At 45.0% G+C, this 18,055-nt stretch overlaps 1 protein-coding gene across 19 annotated transcripts in view; it reads right to left on the bottom strand.

Annotated features, from left to right (window-relative positions):
- The window catches only part of LOC147377050 (uncharacterized protein C1orf226 homolog), a 361,444-nt gene that overhangs the window by 198,423 nt on the left and 144,966 nt on the right, over positions 1-18,055 (bottom strand). The window lies entirely within an intron of this gene.

Genomic DNA, 18,055 nt, shown 5'->3' with positions numbered 1-18,055 from the left:
ACTTCACAGATAGGGAAACTGGGGCTCAGTAAAGGGTAAGTGACTTCCCATCAACCCCAAGTGAGAGTTTCAGTCATCAGACTCCCAGCCAAAGATTCTTTCTCCTAGAGCAGTGGCTTTCAAGTGTTTAAAGGCTCAGAACAGCTTCAGATGGAATTGTCCCTGGAAACTCAAATTAAGTCAGTCAAAAGTAGAACTCATCTGTCAGACGCAGTGGTGCAGCCCAGGATCAAGTCCCACATCGGCCACTTACAGTTGTGACGTCTTGAGGAAGTCAGTCTCTCCAAGACTCAGTTTCTTCATGTCTAACGAGGGATTATACTGCCTCCCTCACAGTTGTTTATGAGAAATCAATGAGACTATCTAAAGTTCCCCAATGCTTGATCCATGAAGGGCATTATTATTATTGCTGCCACTATATCTATGGGTAGGAAGGATGCTTCTCTCATTCAACAGCTGGTACAATGTCATCTCCAATCACGGTCATAAACCAAGCAGCAGAGTAGCCAAAGGTTAGTTTTAAAAACTGATACCAATCAAATTAGAGAAATATACATAATCGTAAAAAGAAAGAAAAGTGTCCATGTATGTTTAATTATACTCGAGTTAACACAGAGGCTGTGCCCTTTGCTCGGGCACCAGTGAGTCAGCCACATACACTCACTCTGCATCTTTGGCACCAACAATAATTAGGACATCCATATTCATTCAAACACACTGGTGGCTGACCCAGATGCCAACAACAGATGTGTCGGGGCCAAAATGGGAAGTGGTAGAATACAGTGACAAGAATGCCAACATGTAGTTGGACAAAAGAGTTTGAATCTTGCTAGATTTGTCCTCCGAGGCTGAGCTGCTTCATCTAAGGAGATGACACGTAGAAGTACCAGCTATACCCATCAAAACGCAACACACACCAGGTGAACATGAATGCTTCTCCTCCCCTCTAAGTCGCCAACTTTGGGGCCCCTTCCCTAACCAGCAGGAAAACACCTGATGATAGAGAGTCTCTATAAATGCTTACAGTATCCACAATAATAATGCTTGTAAATATGCCAAGCCCTCCTTTAAACATGCTATATAATGTTAACTCATTTAATCCTACTATAACCACAAGATTATAAAGCGCTGTTACCACGCTTTAACATCTACAGCAGAGGAAACCAAGGCACAGAAAAGCTAAGAAACTAGCCCAGGGTCACACAGATAGTAACAGTAGTGTCAAGATTCGAACCCAGGCTACCTGGTTCCAGAATCAATGTTCTCATAATGCTATTAGTATAATGTTTCAGTTCAGTCACTTAGTCATGTCCGACTCTTTGTGACCCCATGGATTGCAGCACGCCAGGCTTCCCTGTCCTTCACCAACTCCCAGAGCTTGCTCAAACTCATGTCCATCAAGTCAGTGATGCTATCCAACCATCTCATCCTCTGTCAGCCCATTCTCCCGCCTTCAATTTTTCCCAGCATCGGGGTCTTTTCCAATGAGTCAGTCCTTCGCATCAGGTGACCAAAGTATTGGAGTTTCAGCTTCAGCATCAGTCCTTCCAATGAATATTCAAGACTGATCTCCTTCAGAATGGACTGGTTTGATCTCCTTGCAGTCCAAGGGACTCTCAAGAGTCTTCTCCAACACCACAGTTCAAAAGCATCAATTCTTTGGCGCTCAGCTTTCTTTATGGTCCAACTCTCACATCCACACATGACTACTGGAAAAACAATAGCTTTGACTAGATGGGCCTTTACTGGCAAAGTAATGTCTCTGCTTTTTAACATGCTGTCTAGTTTGGTCATAACTTTTCTTCCAAGGATCAAGTGTCTTTTAATTTCATGGCTGCAGTCACTATCTGCAGTGATTTTGGAGCCCAAGAAAATAAAATCTGTCACTGTTTCCATTGTTTCTCCATCTATTTGCCATGAAGTGATGGGACTGGATGCCACAATCTTTGTTTTCTGAATGTTGAGTTTTAAGCCAATTTTTTCACTCTTCTCTTTCACTTTCATCAAGAATAATGTTTATACCTCTCTTATTGAATATAGAGAGGTGTATATTTTCTTTTACATTTCATAGTGTCTGACTCTTTGCGACCCCATGGACTGCAGCATGCCAGGCTTCCCTGTCCATCACCAACTCCTGGAGATTACTCAAAATCCATATATAACTTATAATCAGCCCTCTGTGTCTGCAATTTCTCTGTATCCACCATTCTGTATCCACAGTCGCAACCAACCGCACATTGTATATTTACTGTAGCATTTACTACTGAAAAACATCCACATATAAGTGGACGACGGATGCAGTTCAAACTCATGTTGTTCAAGGGTCAACTTCTGTCCAGAATTACAAAAGGTTGTCATGCTATCTGCAAGTACACTTGTGAGGTTAACAGGACAAATTTAAACATTCCCAGTTGGCAGATGAATAAATCAAAGCACAAAGGTTAAGTGACCTACCTAAAGTACAGAGTGGGAATCAGGGGCAGGGCTGGGACTAAAATGCACGTCCCAAGAGTCAAACTGTAGAAGTAAATGGCCCAATGACTGTCTATGCACTGATAAATTTCATAGGTGTCATCAAGGTTCCCCCATCAGCAATACTTAACATATCAGCAGTATTTACTCTCCACGCTGCTTTAACCAGGGCAGAGGTAAGTACACACTGATCACGATACAATCTCCAACCCCACCCTAGACAGTCTCCTCTCATCACAACTGTGTGAAGAAGCATCTTCTTTATTGCTGGTAAGCCCACCATACATCAGCCCAATGAGGTCACCAACAGAGACAAGAGTGGAAATGGGACACAGGTGGCTCAGGGTGGTGAGCCACTAATGAGAAAGGAGCCTGAGAAAGCAGCGTGGGGCTGGCCATCACGGTGGCGGCGAGAAGGGAATGTAAACAAGTGTCAGTGAAGAGTGATGACCGGAAGGAGGGAAAAAAGAAGAAAGTGGAGCTGGAGCTCTCTGGCAGGAAATGGAAGTGCACTGGAGGTGTTCTGTACCAGTCTCTGCTGAAATACAGCCCCACCATGGAGCAAACACACATAGAAGCTGGACTCCAACCAGAGGGTGCCAGAAGACGAGCAAGCATAACACACACTGAGAAAGAGGTTCCATGAAAACCCTCCAAAACGCTAACAAAACAAGGATGCTAAGACCACAAGTTATCACGTTTCCTTTCCTCTTTTTTCCAGTGCTTCTGTAAGAATGCTATAGCACTGTATAAATATTGATAGGTGCCAACTTGAGCCCCAGGTGACTTCCCCTGAGGATTTGGGTGCCTGAGTGAAGGACCTCAGGGGCCCCTCTGCTGGAAGACCATCTGGATGATGGACTAAAGGGCTAACTGGAAGAGAATGTATTTTTAGGGAAGCTACTTGGGTCCCCAGACTTGAACCAGTTAACTGGGCTTGGGCAGGGAGCAAGGCAGTTCTGAGCATAACACAGTGCCAGTCACTCTGTTCTCTGACCCGGCATTCATGGACTTGTGTTTGCATCTTAGGAAAAGACCAAACTTCAGAATATTAGAGCACAGCAGACAACACAGCCCCAAGGCCCATAAAATGAATTAGCCCAAAGCCACAAATAAAGGTCTCACCACTTCAGCGGCAGTCACAGCACAGTGTTGCCAACTGGCGGTGTCAGCGCCATCACCAGAATGGCCCGACAAGGCAGCGTATAATAGTGTGGCGGCATGACTGCGGCAAGGTGCCAACTGGCTCAACGCTGATAAGCATCAGGGAGACCCAGTCCCAGCGCCCAGCAGGGCACTTCCGAAGACTTTGCCTTGCCCCAGCACGGGGCAGATGGCTCAGAACAGTCATCACCACACAGAGAACTCAAAAGGAAGTGGCCTTCAGAACGCCAAAGGAATGCCCCATGAGGAACCTCCCCAGGGTGCTCAGAAATACTTGGAGAGGCTTCAAGGGAAAGCAGCATAAAAGTTCTCCTGTGGAGGGCGGGGACAGAGGCAGAGGAAGACTGCTTCATATTACTGAAGTTTTCTATTTCTGGTGCCCTATTCACCAATTTGGCCTAGATGCGGGGCGGGGGGAGGGTAACATTTTTCAAAAACTTAAGAATTTAGAATTAACAGTAGTGAGCTAGTAATTTAAAGCAATTATAAGCAGCCAAAGAAACAGAGAAATATGACTAATAAACAAATTTAAGCATATAGATAGAACTCCCACATGGTGTCAGCCACTCTTTATGGAAGGATAGAGTAGATAATCCCACACAAAAAATTAAGCAAAACAGCTTTACAGCTCTACAAAATGCTTCAAGAACACTATATATATGTATACTGCTAAGTCACTTCAGTCGTGTCCAACTCTGTGCAACCCCATAGACAGAACCCCACCAGGCTCCCCCGTCCCTGGGATTCTCCAGGCAAGAACACTGGAGTGGGTTGCCATTTCCTTCTCCAATGCATGCAAGTGAAAAGTGAAAGTGAAGTCGCTCAGTCGTGTCCAACTCTTAGCGACCCCATGGACTGCAGCCTACCAGGCTTCACCATCCACGGGATTTTCCAGGCAAGAGTACTGGAGTGGGGTGCCATTGCCTTCTCTGATATATATGTACATGTATATATATAAGATGAAAGGCGAAAGAATACAATTGACTAATGAAGAAAATATTTCAAAAAATTAAAAAGATGTGCAGGTTGGCAGAAGAGAGAGATTAATCAGCCATTCGAATGGTAGACAGGTAAGAAAAACACTGATTCATTTTTCAACAGAAGACAAATTACGAAGGTACAATGAGACCTAGAAGCTAGCTAGCTCTTCTATCTTCTACTTCACGTGGCATTTTATCCCTGCCTTGAGTACAGCATTTACTATTGTGCATTATCATTCCCTTCCTTCTCTTTCCAACTAGACTGTGAGCTGGTTAAGAGCCATGCCTTTTACTCACCTCCTTGTCTAGCATGATGCCTGATAAAGAGTAAGCATTAAATCAGTGTTCATTGAATGGGTGAGTGAATAAATGAATGAATAAATGAACAAGTGAACCAAAAAAGAAATGTTAAAGGGACTGATAAAAGCATATCTCTCGAAGACATGGGGAAAAGGAAGTTATGGTCCCACATGGCAACCAGAGAAGGCAACTCATACACTTGGCATGTCACCAAAGTCCATTTTATATATTCCTTAATGGCTTCAGGTACACACGTCTGTGTCCACCAAGAGGCCTTAGGTCCTAAAGAGCAAGGACCACAACTTCTATGTACCCCTTTATAGTGCCTGGCACCGTGCAAGGTTTAGATCTTAAATAGATATTCATTAAATAGGCTTGAATAAAGAAGATGAGAAGAGACAAGTAGAGTAACTTCTAGCAGGCAAGGTTCTTTCATTTTAATTTACAGGAGAAAGGAGCTGGCTATTTATCAGGCTTCACTGCGACAGGCATTCCTCAGGACAAAGGCAGGCTTTCAGAGCTACACAAGTGGCAGCTCCTTCTCCAGAGCTCCAGGCTTGGTATTTCCAAGGGAGAGCTAGGGGTCAATAGGGAAATGCGCTGGCACAGGCACATGCCAGGGAAGTTGGCACAGCACCTGCTCAGGCTGGGACTGACTCCAGGCAGCCTGACCAAAGTCAAGAAAGCTCATAATTCATGCAGAGGAGAAATGAAAAACAATTCGGTCAGGTGGCACTGGATTGGGCAAGTGAATGTCAACTGAACTCAACAGTCAGGACCAGAAGCAGGGGACGGGAAGAGGCGTGGGCACGTCCCTCTTTCAAAGACACAGGACCCAGGTGAAGGTGAAAGGTCTCTGCTTCTTGGATTGGGCAACTCCAGCCATAGCAACCTGTCAGCAAAAAGCCTGCAGAGGATGAATGGGAGAGTCTCCTCTTTTAATGCAAAAATTCCTAAACAGGCAGCGCCCAGCTCCTACCACTGGATTGAAGGAGCGGGACGAAGAAGCCAATTATTAGAGAAGGAAAGGCTCTGAGAGAGGAAGTGCAGTTGGTTATTATAGGTAGGGCTAAGGATGAGAGTTGCCAGGGTATTCAAACATGTATGGAGAATAAAGCAAGAGGGAGCTATGATCATCAGTTTATGTCCTTTCTAAGGAAGCACGTCAGGGTTTCCAGGACTACCTAACTGTACCTAGACTCTTCCAGGTAGGGGAGGTGGGCAGCCAGCCCTGTCCTGCTCCCCCTCAAAATGCCCTATCATACCTGCTTTGCCTCGACACAACTCCTGCCCCACCCATATTATTCAGGAGAGTCGGAAACGGTTACACTGAGCAAGAATCATAAGCTTGAGTGTCACTTGAGTGCAAATTAGTCATGGAACAGAATCTGAAGGGACAGTTTCCAGACTCATCCAGTGACTGGTATTGCCACACACAGCTGAGCTCATTGACCCCGTCTCCTGTGTTGCTGCAGTACTCCCAGGAGAGTTCAGAAGCTAGACTTTCACAGAAATAGAAAAAAAAAAAAAAAAAAATTCTGAAATTTGTATGGAACTACAAAAGACCCAAATAGTCAAACAATCTTGAGAAAAAAGAACAAAGCTGGAGGCAAGACACTCTTGATTTCAAACTATATTACCAAACTACTGTAATCAGAAACAGGATGGTACTGGCATAAAGAGATACATAGACCAATGAAGTGGAAGACAGAGTCCAGAAATAAGCCCATGGATACAGTCAACTAATTTTCAACAAAGGCCCCAATCATATATAAGGACAGTCTAAGGACAGGATAAATGAAAGTGAAAGTCACTCAGTCATGTCTGACTCTTTGTGACCTCATGGACTATACAGTCCTTGGAATTCTCCAGGCCAGAATACTGGAGAGGGTAGCTGTTCCCTTCTCCAAGGGGGTCTTCCCAACCCAGGGATCAAACCTAGGTCTCCTGCATTGCAGGCAGATTATTTACCAGCTGAGCCACCAGGGAAGCCCAAGAATACTGGAGTGGGTAGGATAGTCTCTTCAAAAAATGGTGTTTGGAAAACTGGATGTCCACATGTAAAAGAATGAAATGGTATCCTTATCTTACCCCATACACAAAAAATCAACTGAAAATGGGTTAAATACAAACAAAAGACTTGAAATTACTAAACTCCTATAAGAAAACATTAGGGAAAAAATTTCTTGACATTGGCTTTGGCAATGATTTTTTGATATGATACTAAAAGTTTAGCCAACAAAAGCAAAAATAAACAAGATGAACTACATCAAACTAAAAAAGCTCAAAAACAGCAAAAGAAATCTATCCCCCTCCCACCCCACCCACCAAAGAAAATGAAAAGGCAATCTATGGATTGGAGAAAATATTTCCAAACCATACATCTGATAAGGGGTTAATATTCAAAATATATAAGGAACTTCTACAATTAAATAGCAAAAGAAATAACCCAACAAAAATGGGCAAAGGGCCTAAGATCTTCTCCAAAGATGATGTACAACTAGCCAACAGGCACATAAAAAAGGTGTTCAACATCACTAATCACAGGAAAATGGAAATCAAAACCACAACGAGCTATCATCTCACACCTGTTCAGACGGCTATTATCAAAAACAAACAAAAGATAAGTGTTGGCAAGGATACGGAGAAAAGAGAATCCTTGTACACTGTTGGTGTGAATGGAAATTGGTGCAGCCTCTATGTAAAACAATATGGAGTTTCCTCAATAAAACTACTGTATGATTTAGCAATCCCTCTTTTGGAGTATATATCCAAAAGAAATGAAGTCAATACCTCAAAGAGATGTCTGTCTTCCCATGCTCACTGCATTATTACCCATAATAGACAATACACGGTCACAACCTAAGTGTGTCTTGATGAATGGATAAAGAGACAGCACTGTGTGCATGCACACACACACACACACACACACAATGAAATATCATTTAGCTTCACAAAAAGATTGTTCTTTGCAACAAGATGAATGAACCTGGAGGACACTATGCTGGGTAAAATAAACCAGACACGAAAAGAAAAAAACCCGCATAATCTCACTTACATGTAGAATCTTTAAAAGTCTAATACATTGAAGCAGAGAGTAGAATGATTACCAGAGACAGGGAGGTAGGGGAGATGGGGACACGTTGGACAAAGGGTAAAAGTTGCAGTAATGTAGGATTATTAAATCTAGAGAGCCAAGTATAGAATGTGCTCAGTCATGTCTGACTCTCTCCAACCCCATGGACTATAGCCCACAAGGTTCCTCTGTCTATGGGATTTCCCAGCCAAGAATACTCCAAGAACACTGCAGTGGATTGCCATCTCCTTCTCCAGGGGATCTTCCCGACCCAGGGACAGAACTCTCATCTCCTGTGGCTCCTGCACTGCCTGGCAGATTCTCCACCACTGAGCCACCTGGGAAGCCCCAAGAAATGATGAGTATAAGTTAACTAATACTGTATGATTATAAGTGAAATACTAAAACTTTGCTAGGGGACTAGATTTCAGGTATTCTCATTATACCTCCCCCCCCCCAAAAAAAAAAGTGTGATGTTAACTAGCTCAACACTAGTAATCATTTCACGATGTATATCAAATCATGTTGTACACCTTTTCAGTCTTTTAAAAAGAAGCTAGACCACAGGAGTGAAAGCTTCAGGGAGCAGCCAGGACAGAAGGGACCTCTAAGCAGGAAGGAGGAGATGGTATGGATCACTTTCCGCAGCCTTCCCCCAAGCTCTTCCCCACCCCATCCAGTCTGCCTTGTGAGGCCTTCACCCACAGCTAAAACCCCTACCTGCCCCTGCTCCAGGGAAGGGCACAGTGGAGGCAGGCAGCATAGGAATTAAGACTGTTCCATGAGGGCAGGGCAAGCCCACTTTCCTCATTTCCTCCCAGCATCCAGCACAGGGCTAAATACTCATTGTATGTTACCCGAATTAAGGGAGAGGTTATCAGCATGCTAGTTGTAAAGGAGAGGCCTTAAGTTCAAGAAGTGGATCTACAGAAGACCCGCGCCTATCACTGGCCATTAAGTCCCTCATTCTTTAAATGTCATGGAACACCTTCCCGGTTTGTAGAGAAGCCCACACGATGAACTATCTCACTCTTCCTCCATCCCTTCAAGTGTGAAATGAAGAAGACTCCCCTGGAAAGCAAGGCTAGAGAAGGTTACTCAATAAGAGGAGCAGAGCATTCCCTTCCACAGTCTCCCAGGGAGTTCACCAGCGCTAATAACCACCAGGGATGATAAACGGGTTTATGTTCCTGGTTCTGTCAACAATTAGTCTGAAGACCTCCTATCAGCCATCAGAACCTTTGCAGTCTTTTTCTGTTTTCTGTGAAATGATCTTTTGACTGAGGAGGGCAATAAGTCCTGAATTTAAATATGAACCACTCCTAGTAACGCACATCTGAATCAGGACCCGGCATTTTAACCAAGCCAGTCCCCTGATGGACCCGTATCTAGAGACCCTAGACCTTTGTCAGCGTCCTTTAACCAGGAAACAGTGAGCTATCTGGACAACGGGAATACATGGAGAGATAAATTAGGTCCCTCAAGGTCTCAAACCGTCAAGAGAAAAAGGAGTTCTGACAGGAAGAACAACAACTTCTCACACAGTAGAAAGCAAATTATTCTTTGTCTCCTGAAGCTGAAGAAAATCACCAATGAGCAGATGCTAGACTTAACTGTGTCCTGCCAAATTCATATGTTGAAGCCCTAACCACCCCACCCAAAGTGGCTGCATCCAGACATGGATCTTTTAGGAGGTAACTATTGTTAAATGGGCTTCCCTGGTGGCTTAGACAGTAAACCCAGGTTCATCCCTGGGTTGGGAAGATCCTCTGGAGAAGGGAATGGCTACCCACTCCAGTACTCTTGCCTGGAGAATTTCATGGACAGGGGAGCCTGGTGGGGCTACAGTCCATGAGGTCACAAAGAGTTGGACACGACTGAGTGACTAACACTTTTTTTTTTAATTGTTAAATGAGGTACCAAGGGTACAGTCCTGATTGGACAGGATGGATGGCCTTAAAGAAGATCTTTCCCTCCCCACGCCTATGCAGTGAGGAAAAGGCCACGTGAGGACGTAAAGAGAGCACAACTGCCGGCAAGGGAAGGAGCGAGTCCTCACTGGATACCAAACTTGCTTAGACACTGCCTTGGATTTTCCAGCCTTCGTAACTGTGAGAAAGCAAATGCTTATTGTTTAAACCACCCAGTATGTGGTATTTTATGGTACTGCTATGGCTGCCTGAGCCAAGACGGTAACAGAGTCAAGTAGACCGCTGGCTCTCCCCAACCTCATATGATATTCGCCCTCATTTCCAAACAAGAAGGTCCCCTGTGGATTCATCACCTCCAGGTAAAACTATGGGTGGGCTGACAAGAGAGCTGTAGACAGCAAGAGTGAGGAGACAGAAGAGTGAGAGGTAGGGTGAGGCCAAGGGAGAGGCAGGTCGGCCAGCTTCTTTCCGACGGTGGGACACCCAGATTCCCAGGCTTGAGGGCAGAGAGGCAGACCCTCTGGTATCACAACCAGTTCAGGACCCCGCGAGCCCAGCAGCCCCTGACAGACAGTTTGCACCCTGTGCCACCCTGGCTGTCTGCATCAGCAGAGATAAGAAACAAGGGCAGTCAGTGGAAAGAGGAAGTTGTGTCAGGGAACCATCTGGGTACATCGCCCCCGCCCTACCATCCAGATAACACTGACCTCCCATCCCACAGGCAGGGAGGCTTGGGTATGAATGCCCAGGGAGGGCCCCCAGAGGAGCCGCCGCCACAGCCTCAGCAGACGACAACCTCGAGGTAATTACAAGTGGCATAAATATACCCAGTCAATTACAGAGTGGAACAGGCACTCCATGGAGCCCTGCAAAAATGCGCTCATGGAAAGCAAGGACTTCACGGAAAGATATTGGCCTCAGAAAGCACAGCAATGTGACAGACATGGGCCTGAAAGAACTAATTTCCAGAGAAAGTGGATTAATTTTGGTTCTCAGTCACAGTCAACTCCCATGACAGCTGATTCAGAGTCATGAGGAGATAGACAGACAGCGGCAGGGGAAACAGAACGGCTTTTGCGTGCTGCTCAGTAAGGCGAGACAGCTCACAGTGAGACGGGCAAACAGAGCCGTGGGTTCAGCATAGGGGCCAGTCACCGGCCCAGGAAGGTCAAGCTGGGGCCCCACAACTGGTGGGCCCCAAAGATTTACATGACACATCTCTGAGTGTCTGCACTTCAGGGCACACTCCACTCAAAAGTTGTTTCTGAAGAAACACAATTAAAAGTCATGTTGTCTCCACCTCAGAGCCCTCACTTTAACATCTAGCTCCACCAGTGAGTTGGCTGTCTGGCAGCAGCTCTGCCCTTCTCTTCCCCCCTTTCCTTTTGAAGGATCCCCAGGTATACGTGGAGAAGGAAATGGCAGCCCACTCCAGCATTTTTGCCTGGAGAATTCCATGGACAGAAGAGCCTGGCAGGCTGCAGTCTGCAGGGTCGCAAAGAGTCAGACACGACTAAGCGACTAACACACACACACATAGGTATACGTAATTTAAAAAAAAAAAAAAAACAATTTAAAAAAATTTACAGGGTCAGAAAGGAACTCAAGCCACCTAGTCTGATCACTCATTTGAGACTCAACTTTAAGCTGATCGCCTCAGCCAGAATGCCCCCAGTGATGAAACTTCTTCCCTCTAAAGCTTATTTCACTTTCCAACAACTCTGACGGCTAGAAAATTCTTCTACTGAGCCAGGATCTGCCTGCCCATCATCTAGTTCTGCTCCCAGGGTATCAAAGAACAACTGCAGGCTCCTAGCTTCACGGCAGCCTTTTCAAAAGCTGAAGATGGCTAGCAAGAGACTAGTGTTCACAGTGTCGGGAGATCCTGGCCCAAATTCCTAACCAAGTTCTCTCCCGGAAGAATAAAAGAAGTCGGCTTCAAGCTAAAAATTTTTAATGATAAATGTTCTGAGGTACAAGGGATGGTAAAGATCATTTAATTCATTTCTCTCCCTTCATACCTTCCCAGGTGAAACCCAGGCCCAGAGAGGAGCTACTCTTGATACCTTGCCCAAGTGTCCATAACCACTTAGTGGTATTCCCCAGCTTAGACTTGAGCCCTCATTTGCAGAGCTCTTTGTACTGAATTCTCCTAGAACACCACTTCTTCTCATTTTCCCCAACATAACTGTGCTCTGTCCTCACTACGACCTTCACACACACACACACACACACACACCATTCAGTCCATCAGTGTTCCCAACTTAAAGACTTAGACCTCAGGCCTTTGTTTACCCTCGTACAACCATACATGTAAAACTGAGTCCCTGGGGCACTTGGGCCCCATATCGGTGTCCATCCCTGCAAGGGCACAGCAAATACTTTTAGAAACCATTCTGTGCAAAAACTACAAACAGAGGAGTTTTAGTGCCATACACGAGACTCCAGAGAGGGGAAAAAACTTGCCCACAGCTCTGTTACTTTAATCAGTTTTTCCAAAGGAAATCTGAACAACGTATGTGGGATTCGCTCATTTACTTGCAGTACTGGCGTTCAGAAAGGAGGAGACACCAGAGCTGACAGTTAGCAAGAAAGGCAAAATGGAAACCAGGCAACTGGAAGCATTTATTTAAGGCATACTAATTGAGGATGATGACGATGGCCTTGGATTTTTCTTTTCCCCCCGCCTCTCCTGAAGGCGGTACAGTGATGAAAATGAGCTAAGCACATCCAGTGAACAAGCAGCTATTAATGTGACGAATACTCTATGGCCAGGATACAGGCATCACGGAGATAATGAAAAATTCTCCCCCCAGTATTTATAATCTGAGAAGTGGCAGTCCAGTGGTTAGGGCTCAGCGATGTCACTGCCATGGCCCAGGTTCAACTCCTGGTCAGGGCACCAAGATCCCACAAGCCATGTGATGAGGCCAAAGCAAAACACCAAACAAATAAAAACACCAAAGCCAATCAAAATAGTTACCTGGGAAAAGAAACATTAAAAAGAAAGAAAGGGACTGTGTCAAGAACACAGTAAATCAGTGGTTCTCAAACAGTGATTTCTGCCCTACCTTCAGGGTACATTTGGCAATATCTAAAGACATTTTTCACTGGAAAAGACTCTGATGCTGGGAGGGTTTGGGGGCAGGAGGAGAAGCGGACGACAGAGGATGAGATGGCTGGATGGCATCACTGACTCAATGGATGTGAGTCTGAGTGAACTCCGGGAGTTGGTGATGGACAGGGAGGCCTGGCGTGCTGCGATTCACGGGGTCGCAAGAGTCGGACACGACTGAGCGACTAAACTGAACTGAACTGAAAGACATTTTGGGTTGTCACAACTGGCGGGTGCTATTGGCATACAGTGGATAAAGGCCCAGGAAGCTCCTAAACATTCTACAGTGCACGGAATGGCCCCACAACAATGAATCATCTGGTCCAAAATGATACCAGTGATGAGGCTGAGAAACCCGGAAGTACATGCTCAATAAATGTTGGTTAAGTTGAATTAGAATTCATCCAATTCAATATTTATTGAGCATATGCATGTGTCAGGCACTGTTATAACCATTCAAGAATCAAGGTTGAGTAAGACATGTATCTTCTCTCAAGGCTGCATAAAGCAACCATAAAAATACAAGGAGGGACGTGATCCAAAGTTAAATTGGGTATATAAATGCTGCCGGATTCTCAAAAGATGTGACGCCTGTAAGCCAGCATTAATCAGGAAGAAGATGGGTCCCAGCTTGGTCCTGGAAGAAAGATGAGATTTGGATAGGCAAGCTGGGGGTGCCCCGGCAAGCGAGCAGGCTGTGTTAAGGGACAGCAGTAGCATCACTGGGCTCACAATGAGAAAGGCACACCTGCTGGAGGCGAAAGAGCACCTCTGATCTCCTGAATCCCTGCCAGCTGCAGAGGCCAAGGCTGGATCTCCTTCCTCTGTTCACCAAGGCTTTGAACAGGATATGGCATTAGTGAATGAAGTCATTAGAAAATGACAGTAAAAACAAGAACTACCATTTAATGAGCATTTGCTCCATGTCAGATAGTTTGCTTAACACTTTATCTGCAAGAACTCATTCAATCCTTACCACAGCCCTGTAAAGTACACAGTATTACCACTCTTAATATGAGGAATCTGAGCGATGGAATGGACAGATAAATGAACAAATGAGTCAACCAAGAAGCAGCTGAACAGCTCTGCTTCTTCCTCATCCTAACTAGGGATCTTCCCAATTCCTACCACTGTCCAGCTTTCCAGCTTGCTCCTCCTTTCAGAAGATTTACATGCAAGGTGGCTGGCCAGAATCAAGCTTGAAAAGCACAGGTGTCCAGTTGGTAGATGGTCATTTTATTACAGTCCCTAAGGCCATATGGTGGATTTCCCAGGTGGCTCCATGGTTAAAGAATCCACCTGCCAATGTAGGAGTTGCAGGAGATGCGGGTTCCATCCCTGGGTGGGGAAGATCCCCTGGAGGAGGAAATGGCAAATGTACTCCAGGATTCTTGCTGGGATAATCCCATGAATAGAGGAGCCTGGTGGGCTACAGTCCATGGGGTCACAAAGAGTCGGACATGACTGAGTACGCATGCAAGGCCATGTGGCACTGGAGTTATGTCTAGGACTTCCCAGAATTTCTGCTGGCCAGAGGCAGCATCACACGAGAGAAGGGGGCAAAGATGCTGTTGGAGGACATACTCAGGGAAAACATTCAGGATCCCTGGTCCACATTAACAGAAGGCAGCAGTGCACAGCAGCTTCTGTTCATGAGCACATTTAGCATACCCTCTAATTATGTGATAAAAGTCCCACTGGCGACTGCTTTTTCCAGAGCAGCACATTACCACCATCCAAATATTTCTCAGTCTCTAAATAATAGGGTAGTCTTACTCGGCACGTATCTGCAGCAGCTGCAAGAGCACAAATAGGTGCTGAATAATCCCTCCTATTTATGCAGTCCTCCCACCATTTATAGGATATTCCAGGAGCTTATTTTATTGGGCCTACACAATCATAAGACAGGTCATCTTATTTCCATTTTACAGTGGAAGAAGCAAGGATCAGAGACGTGAAGTGAATTGCCCATGGTCCCACCGCAAGTTCTTCTGACCACAGCTGTCCTTTCTAGTAACCCTGATATGTACCAACCGTTTGGCATGGCCCTTTGGCTATGGAGCAATTTTCACTCTCTATTCCTTTCCTATTTAATGTGTAAACAAATAAAGCCTAAATGCATGTTAATTTTTTAAAAATCACTGTGATTCAAAACCTGATACAGAAATAATCCCCTTCTCTTATTAGAACAGGCTCAGCTGGTTTGAAGAGTTGGCACACTTTTTCTGTATAAGGCCAGATAACAAATATCTTAGGCTTTGTAGGACAGACTGTCTAATCACAATGACCCAAGGCTGTCCTTATAGTGCAAAAGCAGTCACAGGTAATCTGAAGATGAATGGGTGTGTTTATGTTTCAATAAACTTTATCAAAACACTGGGGTGGGGGCTGATTTGCTGAAATTAAATCATACGGTCTGCCCATCTGTTCTGGATTCAGTTCAGTGTGTTGAAGCCCTAACCTCCAATGTATTTGGAGACAGGGCCCAGAGGGAGGTGAGTATGGTTAAACGAGATCATAAGAGTGGCACTCCAGTCCTTATAAAAAGAGGAAGAGACATCAGGAGTGTATGGGCACAGAGAAAAGGCTGTGTAAGGACAGAATAAGGAGGAGGCTGTCAAAAACCAGGAAAACAGGCCTCACCAGAAACCAACCCTGACAGCACCCTGATCTTGAACTTCCAGGCTCCAGAAGTGGGAGACAATAAATTTCTGTTGTTTAAGCCACCAAATCCATGGGATTCTGTATTGGCAAATTGGTCTGCAGCCCAAAAAGCCTAATACACTATCCACTTACAAATCTGATCAACCCACACAAGTCAAATCTCCTACAAATTTAGGAATCAGAAAATATGACAGGTTTTTTTTTTTTTTTTTCACGGAAATAGGTGAAAAATGCCTTAGTCCATTTTCCTTTCCAAAGCTCCCTGAATTAAAGATCCCTTTATCCTCCTCCAACCACTTGGCTCAACACGGCTTCTTTTCCTCACTCCTCTGAGTTTTCCAGTTACTTATATAACATCCCCTAGAAGGCTTCATGCCACTGTTTTGCCTTCTAAGATGGAAACAGACAATCGCAGGGCGCTCACAAGGTGGATTCACTTCAGCAGTATGAATGATTGCTCTCTAGGGTAGAGTGACCAAACGGATGCACAACTTTGATTCCTGATACATAGATTTCTGGTTAATACTTTAGGAGAGTGAATACAAGTCTGTAAGTCAGAAACAGTCATCTTAAATTGTGGGAGAAATGAACCTGTAAAATAGTTTGCAGGAAACATCTGAAGAAGAGCAAGAAAAAGCCACCAATAGGCCCCCAAGGGGTTTTCCAGGTGGCACAGTGGTAAATAACCTCTGGCCAATGCAGGAGATGCAGGAGACATGGGTTTGATCCCTGGGTTGGGAAGATCCTCTGGAGTAGGAAATGGCAACCTGCTCCAGAATTCTTGGTTGGAAAATTCCATGGACAGAGGAGACTGGTGGGCTATAGAATCCATGGGGTTGCAAAGAGCTGGAGATGACTGAGCACACATAACAGGGCCCCAAAGGATCACTTGCTTTCAGAGCAAGGTTGTCTACAGAGTTCAGAATTTTGCAGGGTGGTTCACACAGCAGAGGTAGCAATTACAACCAAGCTGATCTACAGCAAGACAGCTACAATTCCCAGACCTCTAATTCTGTGCCAATCACCCTTTCCGCAGACCTCCAAAGTCTTCCTTAATAAAAAGACCCAACAGTGATGACACCAGAAAACTCCCTGGAAAGGACGCTATATGATTCTGGATGAAAAACAGAAACGGAAGCATGAGTGTGGCGATATTAGAGTGGTTTTCAGAAAGAGAGGCAAGGAAAGCTCTGTATTTTGAATCCCATTTTCAAGAACCATCTTGCTTGTTAACAAGTTGCGCTTTCTCTGGTCCCCATTCACTTAATAGTCACTCTCACTCCAGAGAGGAGGAAAGAAGCAGGAGGCAGGAGAGGAGGGGAGCCAGGCTCCCTCCTAACGCTTTGTCTTGCAAGGAAGCAGCACAAGTCACCTGCACTCCCCATTAGATAAACAGTCACACCATTGAAAACAAATTCAAGAGTCTCTCTTAAAAAAACAAAAAAAAAAAATCCTAAAATAAAACTCAAACAGATCCCAGAACTCTGAGAAGAAATGCAGTAATGTGTATTCACACATAAGCAAGACTAGCACATAATCATCAATAAATGTTTGCTCCATACATGTATAAATAATCACCAGGAACCAGCTCCCTGTCCAGGGCTCACAAGCCTTCTTTTCACATTCTAATCCATCGAGATGCGAGGCATCAGTTCTGTTTCGTCTCCAAAACCAACAGATTAGCACGCCAATTTCTGGTGCTATATTTGTGTTAAATGAGGTATCAAAACACTTCTTATGCCTTGTGTCCTTCAGCCTCATGAATGTTTGGCTATACAGAGAGCCCGGATATCTTCTTATTCACTTCAGCAAAAATCTAAGATCAATTTCAGTAGCTTCTTCTCAAAGTGCCCCAGTCCTACCCATAAACAAATCACCATCCGTTCACATCCCAAGCACCACAGCCACAGGTGTGCAGAGACTCTCCAGATAACTGCAGCATCACCAACCCAGTGATTCAGATTCATAATGGTTTCTAAGAATTAAGAAAAGTGTAAGCTTGACATCTACAGTCCTCCAACCCACTTCCTTCTGAAAACCACTCAGACAGCTGGGGGCTGCTACACTGATCAAATGCATGTGGATGACTCCACACCCAGGGGCAAAAGCACTAACCCAGAGAACACGCCCAAAGCAGACATGCATAGGATAATGCCAGAGAGACAGGCTGACATGCAACACCTTCCTCCCAGCTCCTACTGTGAACTGTGCTCAGAGAGACCACACCACTCCAACACCCGCTGGCCACTTGCTGGACTTGGGTTCCACGTCCAGTCCCCACCTTCCCAGACAGAGGGCACATGCATAAACCTTTTTCACTCTTTCCATGATCAGTGACTACTGAATGGCTATG

The sequence above is a fragment of the Bos grunniens genome, chromosome 3, assembly GCF_055505025.1.
Source record: "Bos grunniens cultivar Pamir isolate PY7600 chromosome 3, Bosgru_T2T1.0, whole genome shotgun sequence".
NCBI classification, from domain to species: domain Eukaryota; kingdom Metazoa; phylum Chordata; class Mammalia; order Artiodactyla; family Bovidae; genus Bos; species Bos grunniens.
Note: the sequence above shows the minus strand (reverse complement) of the source record. Positions and strands in the feature narration are given on the sequence as shown.